Genomic DNA, 13,037 nt, shown 5'->3' with positions numbered 1-13,037 from the left:
ATTTTATAGGGACAGTTCCCATTTTTGGGTCTTTTTCTTATATAGGCTCCTATTACCTCCCACCCCCTGTCCCGATTTTTCACACTTGCTGTCTGGTCACCCCTAGTTCCTATGTCTAAATAAATCTTGGTCACTGAATTTTTGTATAGGTCATAGGCTCATGGAGGGAAGTCTATAGCAGGGGGCAAACTGAGTTGGACATGCTGAGGACATGGTTTGTAAATGGGGGTACTGTAACCTGATACCTGGTGAACTGGTCTAAGAGTGGGGGTGACTTGCAGGATTCTACCCTGAGAAGTACAGGCATGGGCTTGTCACTCGGGAGGAGTGCTCATGGAGATACACTAAAATTTTGGTCGATGTAAGTTACGTCAGCATACAGCAGCCAAAGTATGTGTATCGTTCAGGCGTGTACATACATGGCTGCTTGCATTGGTATTACGTGTACTCACCTGGAATGCTTGGGTTGATGCAAAGTGCAGTATACAATGAGTAGGTATCCCAGTGTGCAATGTGCCATCATCTGGTGCAGTGCCTTGTGGGAACTTTTTGCAGTGCAATGTGGGATAGAAATGGACTTGCTCAGGCATCTGTGGAACCTAGGAATCAATTTCCCAGCATGCAACTTTCTCCATCTCATAATGCCATCCATATCCCATAATTTATGTACCTTTTTTTAAAAAAATCCCACAAATCTAGGTGGCACTTTTTGCTGGATGCCATCCCTGACAGAATCATGGAGCCTAGAGTATATACTACACTATTATCATGACATGAACATTGCAAATACAAGACGCACGATTCCACTAGTAATAACATAAGAATAGGGGACATGACAATTTCTTCAAGAACAGTTTGCTGAGGGACATAGCAAAAAATTCAAGCTTGTTAGTGGCATTCACAGAGCAGCTGCAGACAGTAGAGTGCTGCTTCTGGGCCTGCGAAACAAGCACTAACAGGGGGATTGCATTGTAATACAGGTTTGGGACGATAAGTACTGGCTGCAGAACTTTCAGTTGTGAAACGCCACATTTCTGGATCTTTGTGCCAAGCTTGCCCCAACCCTCCAGCGCGGGGAAAATGTAATGAGAGCTGCATTGACAGTGAAGAAGCAAGCGGTGATCACACGCTGAAAGTGTGGGAAATTATTTTGACGTTGGAAAATCCACACTGGTGGCCATTCTCATGCAAATTTGCAAGGCAATCATCTTCTGCAGGAGTGTGACTCTCAACCATGTGCAGGACATAGTGGATGGATTTGCAGCAATGGAGTTCCTGAACTGCATGTGGCGATAGAGAGCAGGCACCTCCCTATTTGGGCACCAGCCCACCTTACCACCGAGTACCTCAACTGAAAGGGCTACTTTTCTATCGCTATGCAAACACTGGTGGATCACTGGGGACACTTCACTAATATTAATATGGGCTGGTCAGGGAAAGTATAGGACAGTCACAGCTTTAAGATCACCAGACTGTTCAGAAAGCTGCAAGCAAGGGACATCTTTTCTGATCATTTACCACTTGAAATTGAAAAGCCAATAGTCCTGGGGGACCCAGCCTACCCCTTGTGTCCCTCATTCATGAAACCATACACTGGTTTGAGTACTGGCTCTGCAGGTACAGAATGACAGTTTAATGTGCTTTTGGTAGGTTGAAGGGACACTAACTCTTTATCACTAGATAGGATTTCAGTGAGAAAAATATGCTAATGGTTATAGCTGCCTGTGTTGTGCTGCATAATATGTGTGAGGCAAAGGGGGGAAAGCTGCCACCAGGATGGATGATGGTGGAGAGTCTGTCTGCTGACATTGAACAACAAAACACAAGGGCTCTGGAGCTATGCGTTTGAGGGAAGCTTTAAAAGAGCACCAGAACTTCGGGTGCTTACAGTTATAACTATTACTGTGTGTTTTAGTGAAGCTATGAATTATGTGGTGCTTTCTGTACATTTATAAATATGACTGGGTGTTTTCCTGACCTTTTTATTTCTGCACAAGCATTGTGTGCTTTGAGTACCGCTATGCATTCGACTGTGTTGCAAACTAATAAAAATAATTTTATTTTTTAACAATAGAAATTTATCAAGTGGCAAAACCAGGGCAAAAGAACAACGTGCAAAAGGCAATGCAACACAAACTTTTAACAGAGTTACAGAACTTAAAAATTGGAAAGGCAGCAAACATTTCTGTCCATATCAGTCCACAAATGTAGTCCCTTGTAGCTACACATACACCTGCCATGGTTCTCACAGGTCAGTGTTTATGAAGTGATGGTTTTCCTTGCTGTCCCCTGGTGTGGAGTGTTAGGGATATTTATGTGCACTGTGATGTCACCTGGTATGTTGGGAGGGGTAATGAACTGCTACCATGGAGTTCTCCGAGGACTGTAAAGGGTGGAGAGTCTGATTTTTAAACCAATAGGTCAACCAGGGTCTGCAGCATTTGGGCTTGGTGCCTGAGAAGACCCATTATGTCCTGGTACATCTCCCTGTCCTTTTCCTACTGGAACCCCTGAGCCTTTCTCAATGCTGTCAGTCATATTGGTCCTCCAGGTCCTTTATTCAAGGTCTGATGCAGCACTGGCTTGCAGGATCTCGCAGAACATGCCCTCCTTTGTCATCTTCTTTCTTTGCCTCACCAGGGTCTTGCATTCTACAGATGTGGAGGAGGCACCCTTCAAGACTGCAAAGGCAGCAGCTGCTGATAAAAATAGACAGATGGATCATTGGATTTATAGTCACAATGGAAAGAGAAAGATAAGTTTCAAAACTCCCTTCCCTTATTCCCATAACAACTTCTAATAAGACATGCTTGTTGACACTTCAGCTTTGGAGCACCTCAGCACAGCATCGCTCTCTAGTTCCAGCCATGGTGCCCACCTGAGGGGGCAGAAAGAAATTTTGGCTGCATGAAACAATAAAATTGCAGTCCCTTTTCCACGGGTGCAAGTGTAGGGCAACGGCACTGAATATTTAAACTATTTTCCACAGTCAGCGCTGGTTTTAACTGATATCCAGGCATCCTAGAAATTTGTTTGCCACGGAAAAGTGTGGAATTTGCATTTTTATGGAGAATCTTTAGTTTTTATATTTTTTGAAAAATAAAAACATATTTTAACTAAATTTTACTAAATTTATTGAAAAATAAACATATATTAACTAAATTTTACTGAAAGTACCAGTGTCACTTATTGCAATGCGTGCAACCTCCTCCTTTTGTGGTTGATTTTTGAATATGTTTTAAATTTACATAGCTAAACATATTCCAATAAACTGCTTCCGGCGTATAGGGGTTTTTGTATTTTAATGCATCTCAAAGTTCACTTCAGCCTCCAGATGTTATTAAAGTTATGAAAAGGTGCCAAAAACTTAAAATCACCCCTAAAGACCATGTCACTGAGTTTGGCAAGGTTCTGTACTGTATGCAGCAAGGCTGTAGATTATGTTTGAAGGCAGACAATTGCAATTCTATTAATTTGATTATAATAATTGATGGCACTGGTAGGCTTTGAACTTGCTTAAAAATTGTAAATATATCAATAACGCATTGTGTTCAATTGATACCTATATATATTGTGGCTAGGGAAACTAAAATTCAGCGTTCCATTTTAATCATGGAAAAACATGGATTTTTATGGTTGGGGTGGTTTTTTTAGAATTTTGATTTTTTTTTATCCTTGTAAACTAGGATCACTAATGATATCTTACTCCCAAGGGTACTAGAGGAACAGAGAGCATAGCTGCTACTGGCCTCCCGAAGCCACGTGTGTCCACGTGCCACTAGCTTGTTTACTGCAATGGTGCCTGCTGAAGATATTGTAAAGTGTCCTGTGGCAGAGGAAGAAATAAGGCAACCATGCCTAGAAACCTTTAAGAGAATTTGCAGAGTATCGCCATGAAAGTTTCACTGAGATCTCTCAGGAAGATAAAAGGGGCATCACTATGTACATAAACAAACTGCTCCTTATTCCCCTTCCCCCTGCCTTACCCAATAGGGAAGTAGATACCTATTCTACCTCTTCTTGTATGAGCAAAACAATTAAAAGCTGATACCACTGCTTGTGAACTTGGGGGTGGGCCAGGCACCATCTTTAAATTTAAATTTGCTAAGGAAAATTGTATGTACGCACTTACCAAAAGTCCCTTCCCCTTCATTGGTCTCATCCATGTTTGGCTGGCTGGACTGTTGAGGGCTATCAAACAGGTCCTGGCTCATGGCATGGCTGGAGTCCCCATGTCTGCCACCTCCCCTCCTCCTCCTTGCTGTTTAGCAGGAGTTTCTGTCTTGTGGTCCGCCAGGGTATCCACAGTAGTTTGGGGGGTGCTGGTGTGGTCTCTGCCAAGAATAGTATGCAGCTTGTGGTAAAGGTAGTAGATCTGTGCTCAGCATCAGATCAATTGTTGACCTCCCTGGCCTTGTGGAATGCCTGCTGCAATTCCTTCACTTTCATGCGGCACTGCTGATAATCCCTGTTGTCACCCTTCATGTACATCCCCTGTGCAATCTTTCCCTAGATGTCCACCTTTCTACAGCTGGTCCATAACTGTGCTTCCACAGCCTCTTCTCCTCACAGGTCAATATATCGCCTGTGTTCTCCAGGCAGGAGCACTGCTAGTGTGTGGAGCTGGCATGGTCGGCTGGGCAGTTGCACACAACAAGGGAGAACTGCTAGGTGTACTTGCCAAGATGGGCAATCAAGAAAAGACATTTCAAAAATGCATGGGAAATTTTAAAGGGGCATGGCTTCTCATCTCTATGACTCCTGGACAGTGGAGTTTACAATTGTGACCAGAGCAGTCACTATTACAAGGAATAGGGTGTTGTAGGACAACAGCTAGAAAACTGTTAGGGTTGAACCAGGTCATGGAGTCTATACACTTGCACCGTATTAGTAGGTTGACTATGGCTCTAACCCCTTCAGGGAAGTGGTTTTATTACATTGTTGTAATGGGGCATTTACGACAGGCTTTAGTGTAGACATATGCACAAATAAGGTCAATGCAAGATAACGTACATCAGCCTAACTTTGTAGTGTGTAGACCAGGCCTTGAGGTCTCAAACATACAGCTCACCCTGGAACCATACGATAGGGATAGGGCTGTTATGCAAGTCCTACATTGCACAGAGAATCCTTATTGTGTTGGCTGCTTTCTGGCCCCTTGCAGCAGTGATTTGGGGTTCTAGATTTTTTGGTGTTTCATTCAGATAGTAAAGTTTACTGTGCTAGGCAGTAGACCATGCTGGACATTACAGACCCAATGAAATGCTAAAAGACAAGCCAAGAGGATTAACATTAGTAAAATTATACTAATCTATACACAGACAAAAAGAAAAGGCAATTAATAAGACTACTATCCAATAGTTTAGCCATAAATGTAGGAACCTAAGAAAAATACAAATATTTTTGCTTTTTTTTTTTTTAATTAAAAATGGGGTGGGGGGAGAAGTTGGCTTGGATTTAAACATTCTCTTCAGTGTTTACAACCCCAAAATTGTTTCACTGAGTAGAGCATGTGAACCAAAAAAAATCAACCCCTTCACTTTATCACTGACCAAACGCTAGATATAGAGCATAAATGGTGAAAAGAAATGAAGTTTTTAAAATGCTGATGTTTGTTTTTAGTCTGAAAGGTCACCATCAAACTAATCAGTACAGTTGGTTTAAAAGATAAAAAAAAAATTAGTGTAATACCCCAAAAAATTATGTTGACAAGTAAGGAAAAGAAAAACTGTGGAATGGTCAGTAAAAAATGGATAAAAGATAATTAAATGTTAACACTGGCAGATGTTTAACAAAAAATGTACTATTATTTTGTCAGAAGATGGCAGCAAAGATGCAAGTTTCTTCAGTGTATAAAACTAGTTGCAAGGGGGCGACCTGTTTATGACATTGGATTCAGAGAACGCTATTTCTGAGATAAAAAAACAAAAACTATTGAGCTCTTGTATGATTACGTTTCTCACCTCACGCTCAGGCAGTTTAATTACCGATGGGAGAATTAATTGAGCCAGCACCTCAGTTGGTGTAAATAGTTGTAACTATTGATTTCAATGGAGTTATGATGATTATTACCAGCTGAGTGTCTGGCCTGTTTTGCCTAATGTCAAACTCACTTGAAAGTTGTGGTTGGAAAGACTGACTGGAATTAGAATGTTATTGGGTTCACATTCTGCTTAGGAGAGACTGAAAAAAGGAGCCAAGAAACAAAAAAAGGCCAGTGAAATAATAGGGAGAAAAATTGCAATGAGACTATGAAACAGAGAGACTGGGGCAAGGGAAGTGGGAGTGATGAAATGGGGAAGAGGTAAACATTTTAATAAAAAAAAAATACCACATACCCAGGCCACCCACTTGTACTAGCCTCTTTTGGGGGATCCTTTTAGCCTAATCTGTGTAGCACAGCTTCCCTGTAGGTAGAAAAATATATTTTAACTTTTTCATGTTTGGTTTAAACTGAAGTACCCTTGTAGGAGGAATAAGGATTCAAGGAAGAAAAGGTCCACAAACTCTCACTAGTTTTGCAAACAAAAACATATTTGAAAAGTTTGCAAAAAGCTGAACTCCATGAAATTCATCCATCCCTACCTAGTGTTAACAGTACGTAACTTCAGGCAGGAAGTTGGTCTTTTCCATGAGCCCTTCACTGCTGGACTGTCTGCAGAATCCACCCTGCCATTGAATTTAGTGTCAAAAATCTAGGTTTTCGTCTTTAAAATATAGAGTTTTTAATTATGGCTTCTTGCCTTTATGGTTGTGAACCTTCTAAATGGAATCTGATGCAGTGTTGTGCTCTGGAGTCTGCAAATAGCCAGGAACTATAGACACCTAAACCATCTACTTCATATAACTCTTATACTATTATTTATTTTTATTGCTCTGTTCGGTAAAGTGGCATATATAACGTGCCCTTTTCCCCCAGAGACAATTGACAAATGCCCACATATGAAAGAGCAGAGTCCAAAGCAGGAGTGAACTAATCCAAAGGGACTGTTTCTTTTCTCCAGTTTTTGGTGAATTATCTTTGGTTGGGCTGGTTTGGTAAGGTGAAAGGCCTCTCTGAATGATGCCAGTAAGGCAGAAGAGAAAGAATAAACATAGAAGGAGCTTTAGCAATACATGAAGTACAAAAACACCATAGGAAACTGACCTTTAAGCACCTGTGTGAAAATAACGCCAAGGGTCTAGTTTAAACTGGTTTACATTAGGAATATTGAGAGATGAAGTCTAATCTTTTATTCTTAATTCACCTTTTTTAGTCCTCTGTATCATTAATGCAATGATCCCTTAGGGGCATTAGATAAATGGGTAATCTTGTATATTAGTAAAGGATCCAGTTTTGTTTTTACATCAATTGCAGCTTCGTGGGCAGGATGATTATAGAATCCAGTCCTAAAGGTATTGAAACAAATTACTATAGTTTTCTATTAAAATTTACACCCAGAAACACCAGATGGAGGTTTTATTTCTGTTTTTCATTAAAAAAAAATCACTTTTGGAGATTGGTCTCAGAAATAAACCCCCTGTTTGTGGCTCTCATTGTGTTGTCATTATGCACTTTGAATCTTATGTTTAGACTATGGGGAGTGAGATTTAGGACTTCTGGATTTCCTCTATATTTTACTGACTCACTGTGACCTAGGCAAATCACTTAAAATGACACTCAGGTTAAAAAGTTGGTATATTTTTTTATAAAGGTCCTTAACTATGTTATTAATCCTGTTAGAGTATTAAAACAAAACAATTCCAAACATGTAATTTAAATTTTCTCTCTTCTCATCCTCCCACTCCCGACCTCTCTGTCTCTGTGGCACACCCTAGTATTTCTTACCTCACTTAAAACTGCCTAACTTCTAGTGCAAACTGTACACTTTTCAGCATCACCAATCATTCTACAAAAACAAAGCTTCCCTGCACATAAATGGGGTGCAACCAATTACATTTAGTAATTTTTTTTTATCCCCAAACTGAGAGATTTTTTTCTGACCACAGTATTTGGCTCTTTATGCTTCTTCATACTGTGTAACTCAGTGTTTAAAGTTAAGAAGTGTGGTTTTATTACTGATTTTGTAGTAATGGAACGTTATTGATTTCTGATGACCATTTCTCCCCCTCCCCAGAGATATTCTTTTTTTCTGGGATGGGCTGTAAACAGATCTCTTTTCTGAGCCCCACAAAAGGACCACAGTGGAAATGTTTAAACAACACCAATAAAAAGGAAAGTCTTGTTCCACAAGGAAATAGGGGTTCACATTTAATCCACATCTAATTCTTTATTACCAGTCCTGTACTGAAAGCACTGTCATTCAGTGGGGCCTATTAATCCTTTGGTTTTCAAGTATGGCCTTGCTGCATGACAATGTATGCTAAACCACCATAGACTATTACCTCATTTGAATGGTCAAAGGTAGAACATACATGGGGTGTCAGATGGGTTAATGGGAGTTGTGCTCACACATTGAGGAAAGAATAGGAGAAACTTGTATGTATAGAACTTCTGCCTCCCACACTCTTACAATTCTACATCTTGTTAGCTGGCTATCGTGAAGTAGACTAAGAGTTATAACCAGTGGAAAAATCAAAAAATGTAACTTTAGACACCAGTAGAAAAATAAGATAATATTCACAATTTCCACTTCTCAACATTTGTTTCAAACAGTCTAGTATATGGGGCCTATCTGATAGCAAGTTTGTGACCTCAATTCAGTTCCAAGTGGACAAGCATTCACATCATAAAACCCCCATCATAACAGGCACTAGCTGACAGCCTTTTTGCCAGTCTTCACAGAAAGACAGGTGACTGACATGGCATGGAGTCACAGATTCCAAAGCCAGAAGGGGCCATTGTGATCATCTAATCTGACCTTCTGTATAACCAGGGCCGGCTCCAGGCACCAGCTGAGCAAGCAGGTGCTTGGGGCGGCCAAGGGGAAGGGGCGGCACGTCGGGCTCTTCGGTGGCAATTCGGCGGAGGGTCCCTTGGTCCCTCTTGGAGGGAAGGACCTGCTGCCAAATTGCCGCCGAAGAAGAAAGCGGCACGATGGAGCTGCTGCGGATTGTGGCTTTTTTTTTTCCGCCGCTTGGGGCGGCAAAAACCCTGGAGCCGGCCCTGTGTATAACACAGGCCACCGAACCTCCCTTGCACAGGGCTTCCTTTCAAGGAAATCCATCCAGATCAGGGTTGAGGCACAGTGGCATGGTAATATAGGGAAACTGAACACATTATGTGGATAAATACAGACTTTAGCCTCCAGAGCTGTCACTTTGGCACCTGCCATGGGCACGACTTTTCCAAAATTCTCTTTCTTTATTATGCTCACTAGGGTTAGAAATGAATTCCAGGCACTGAGAACAAAGAGTCCTCTCTCTCTCAGGCGCATACGCACTTAGTATTTTTAGGGAAAACATCACTTTAAACAGCAAAGAAAGATATTGTATTCTAGGAATTAGGGTCTTTTAACCTTTTTTTTTTATTGTATTCATGTTGTTGTTGTTCCAGACATTTCCAATTAAATATATTTTGTTTGCAATGCATGTTCTTGGATTATTTCTTAGCCATGACTCAAATGTTCTGGTGATCATCTCATGAACAGGCTTTATGATGATGTTTGATGGAAGCATTCCAATAATGTTTTTTGGGGGAGAAAGCTGCATCTGAGCAAACAGCATCAGAGCAATATATAACAGTTTGCTCCGTGAATTTTGTCTAAATGCTCACTGCCAGTTATGTAAAAAGGTTTTTTTTTAATTTGTGTCCTCTTTATATGGAAATATTTGAACTAAAACTTAAAAAAATACTGAAGTTGAAAGTTATTGCAAGATCCTATAGGTCATATGTAAGGAATTTGCCCATATCTAGTTCTAGGAAGCCCTAAAATGGGATTTTGAGTGACTTTACCATTAGCTACTACAGTAAAAGCTTTGTTATCCAGCATGTTGAGAGAATGGGGGGTGCCAGTAAGTCAAAAATTCCAGTTAACTAAGAGGGGGGGAGTTTGGGTGCAGGAGGGGTTTCAGGGTGCCAGATCCAGGCAGTGCTCACGTCAGGCAGCTCCCTGCAAGCAGCGACATGTATAGAGAGGCGCGGCCAGGCGGCTTTGCGCGCCGCCCCCACCCGCAGGTGCCGCCCCCGTACTGCCATTGGCCGCGGTCCCCAGCCAATGGGAGCTGCGGAGCCAGCGCTCAGGGCGGGGGCAGCACATGGAGACCCTGTGGCCATTCCTCTGCCTAGGAGCATTGACCATGGCCAATGGGAGCTGTGGGGGTGGCGCCTGCGGGCAGAGGCAGCGCAGCCTGGCCACACGTCTCTGGACATGTCGCGGCTTGCGGGGAGCCGCCCGAGGTGAGCACCACCCAGATCTGGCACAACGAAACCCCTCCTGTGCCCCAACCCCCTACCCCATCCTGTCCCCAAACTCCCTCCCAAAGCCCGTGCCCTGCACCCCCTCACAAAATGCCAGTTTATAGAGCTTTCTGGTTTGTGAGTGCCAGATAACACAGCTTTTCCTGTATATGGACTAGGGTAGGAGGATATCAGAGGGAGCTATGTTCAACTTTCCCAGGTCAATAAAAGGATTACCATGATTCACAGCCTGTAACGAGGGGCAAATGGATGGACTCCTACTTTCTCATGGGGAAAATAAAAACACGACTTATTTGTTCTCCTGCACAATCACTCCTTCCCCAGCTCTTTCACAGTTTGCAATAATATGGGCAATTTGTTCATCATCTTTAATATTTCTCCTCACCTCCCCTGCCAAGTGGCTTCTGCATTTACACACACACTTCTCGGTATGAAGCTCCCACTGGTCTCCCCCTTTCCATCTTCTTCCTGTTTAGAAAAGGGGAAAAAGGTGTGTGTGGGGGGGAAGAAATACTTACTTTATTGTTGCCACTTCCAGCCTCAGAACTCTGGTCTACAAGGGGCTGCAATTTGCACCCTCACTATTAACAAATCCCAAGGACTAAATCTGCCTACAAGACCCCCACATGTCCTTGTGACCACAAGGCCTGACTATTTTAATGCCTTCTTAGCAAGGCTTTCAGAAAAGCTAACTGAGAATGCACACACACACCTGTTTTTTGTTTTTAAATTCCACAGTGATCACTGTCACAGTTACAGGGATAGCTGCACGTCTACCCCCTCTGAGTGCATCCCTTTGGATGTCAGCCCCCATGCCTTTACCTCTCCTGGGGTGGGATCACTCGATTCTCCCACTCTTAGACCAGGCCCTGGGCTAACAGTACTTTGTATGTTGACCATGGTTACCCAGCAGATCTGGCTGGATACGCTACCTGTGATTATTATGCTTGGTAGCCTGTGACCAGTGGTGAGCAGAGTTTCCAGACAGCCTTCTTAAACCAAAGTATAGTCTAATCTTGAAAGTAGGACTAAAGCTGTCACCGTGACTCAGTGGGTCACAACTGAGAATACCAAATTCAGGACAAACTGCTGAGAAATAGACACACTCCAAAACTGGTGGTTATTCTTCCATAACATATACCAAACCACAACAAAAGTAAACTTCTGTCTCACCACATTGGCTAACAAGAGGTCAGAAATGAAGCCTCCTTAGGTATTCCAGTTCTGGATTCAACACCAAGATTTAATGATGAGTGGTTATTTAAAATCAATTTAATCAAGCAAAGGATTCTTCTGATCCCAAAGGAACAGCCCAATATACAATATTGATCCCAATATACAACTCAGAGCTTACCCTATATTCCTGCTGTTGCCAATCCTTTAGTATCTAATATCTAAAGGTTTATTTATATAAAATAAAAAAAGTGCTGAGAGTTAAAATTGATTAAAGGAATCAAATACATACAACAATTGCGGAGTTCTTGCATCAGGTTTGGAGCAGTGATGGAATAAACTGCTAGCTTAAGTCAAGTCTCTGGTTGCTTCCAAATAATTGGAAGGTCCTCAGTCTCCTGCTTAGAATGCTTCCATTAGTATAAGTCCATAGTCCAGAGGTTAGAGCAGGAAAGAGGCAAAATGGAGATGTTTCCAGGGCCTTTTATAGCTTCTGCCACATGGAGGGAAAGATCTCAGTTTCAGGCACACAAGATGGAGTTCAGTCTAGTCACATGCTCTTGCATGCTTCGATGAGTCATAGCAGAGGCCGTTACCCATATTCTAGCTAGAACATCCATAGGAAGGCCCATCAGGTAGAGATAAGCCTCTTCTATGGACCTCCTGAGGTCCCTTCCAACCCTGACATTCTATGATCTATGGTGCACTGCGAGTTAAGTGTTTTTCAATGGGCCATTCAACTTGAATAGTCCCTTCACACTGTGCTGGCTAAACTAGATGTAGGTACCTTCTGGGTGTTACCCAGGAGCAAACATTTGAAATAAAGGTACATAGTCAATATTCATAACTCCTGATACAAAAATAATGTATGCAAATAGGATAATCATATTCAGCAAACCATAACTTTTCCATTGACACCTTACAGGACATACTTCATACAAGATTTGTTGCAATCGTATAACAGTGGTAGCAACAATCATATAACATCACAAAAGCATAAGGATTTTTAAAGAGAGAATGGATATTAATACAGCAAGTGGTCTACACATGTCTCTAGCTTACCTCGAGTCCTACCATCCTTGGATAGAGACCCTACACGGGCCTCACTTTTCCAGCGACCCCTCATCCCTGGGGTCTGGTTGTCAGTCTATTTCCCCTATCTCTCCTTCTGTTTGAGGGAGTGTGACCTTTTAAATCTAGACAGGGTCTTTGTTCTCAGGTGTTCACAAGCTTGGATCCTCCTTTGACAAACTAGTCCAGGGAGCTCAGCAGAGGGACAGAGGCTCTTGCATTGTTGCTTCAGTGTGGACATCTTGAGCCATTTGTTTAGCCTTCTTGTTTGCTTCCCGACAGTCCTATTGATTTAACCCAGTAGTCATACAGTAGACATCCTGATAACCAGGTCAACATACAGAATTAATAAATTACTACAGAGTATCAGAGAGGTAGCCGTGTTACTACAGAGCAGCTCCACTTCTGCCACAATCATATTATGCTGACCCTG

This window comes from Terrapene carolina, unplaced genomic scaffold (genome assembly GCF_002925995.2).
Source record: "Terrapene carolina triunguis isolate 2854851 unplaced genomic scaffold, T_m_triunguis-2.0 Scaffold69, whole genome shotgun sequence".
Lineage (NCBI taxonomy): Eukaryota > Metazoa > Chordata > Testudines > Emydidae > Terrapene > Terrapene triunguis.
The sequence above is the reverse complement of the archived record's forward strand: the minus strand, read 5'-3'. Positions refer to the sequence as shown.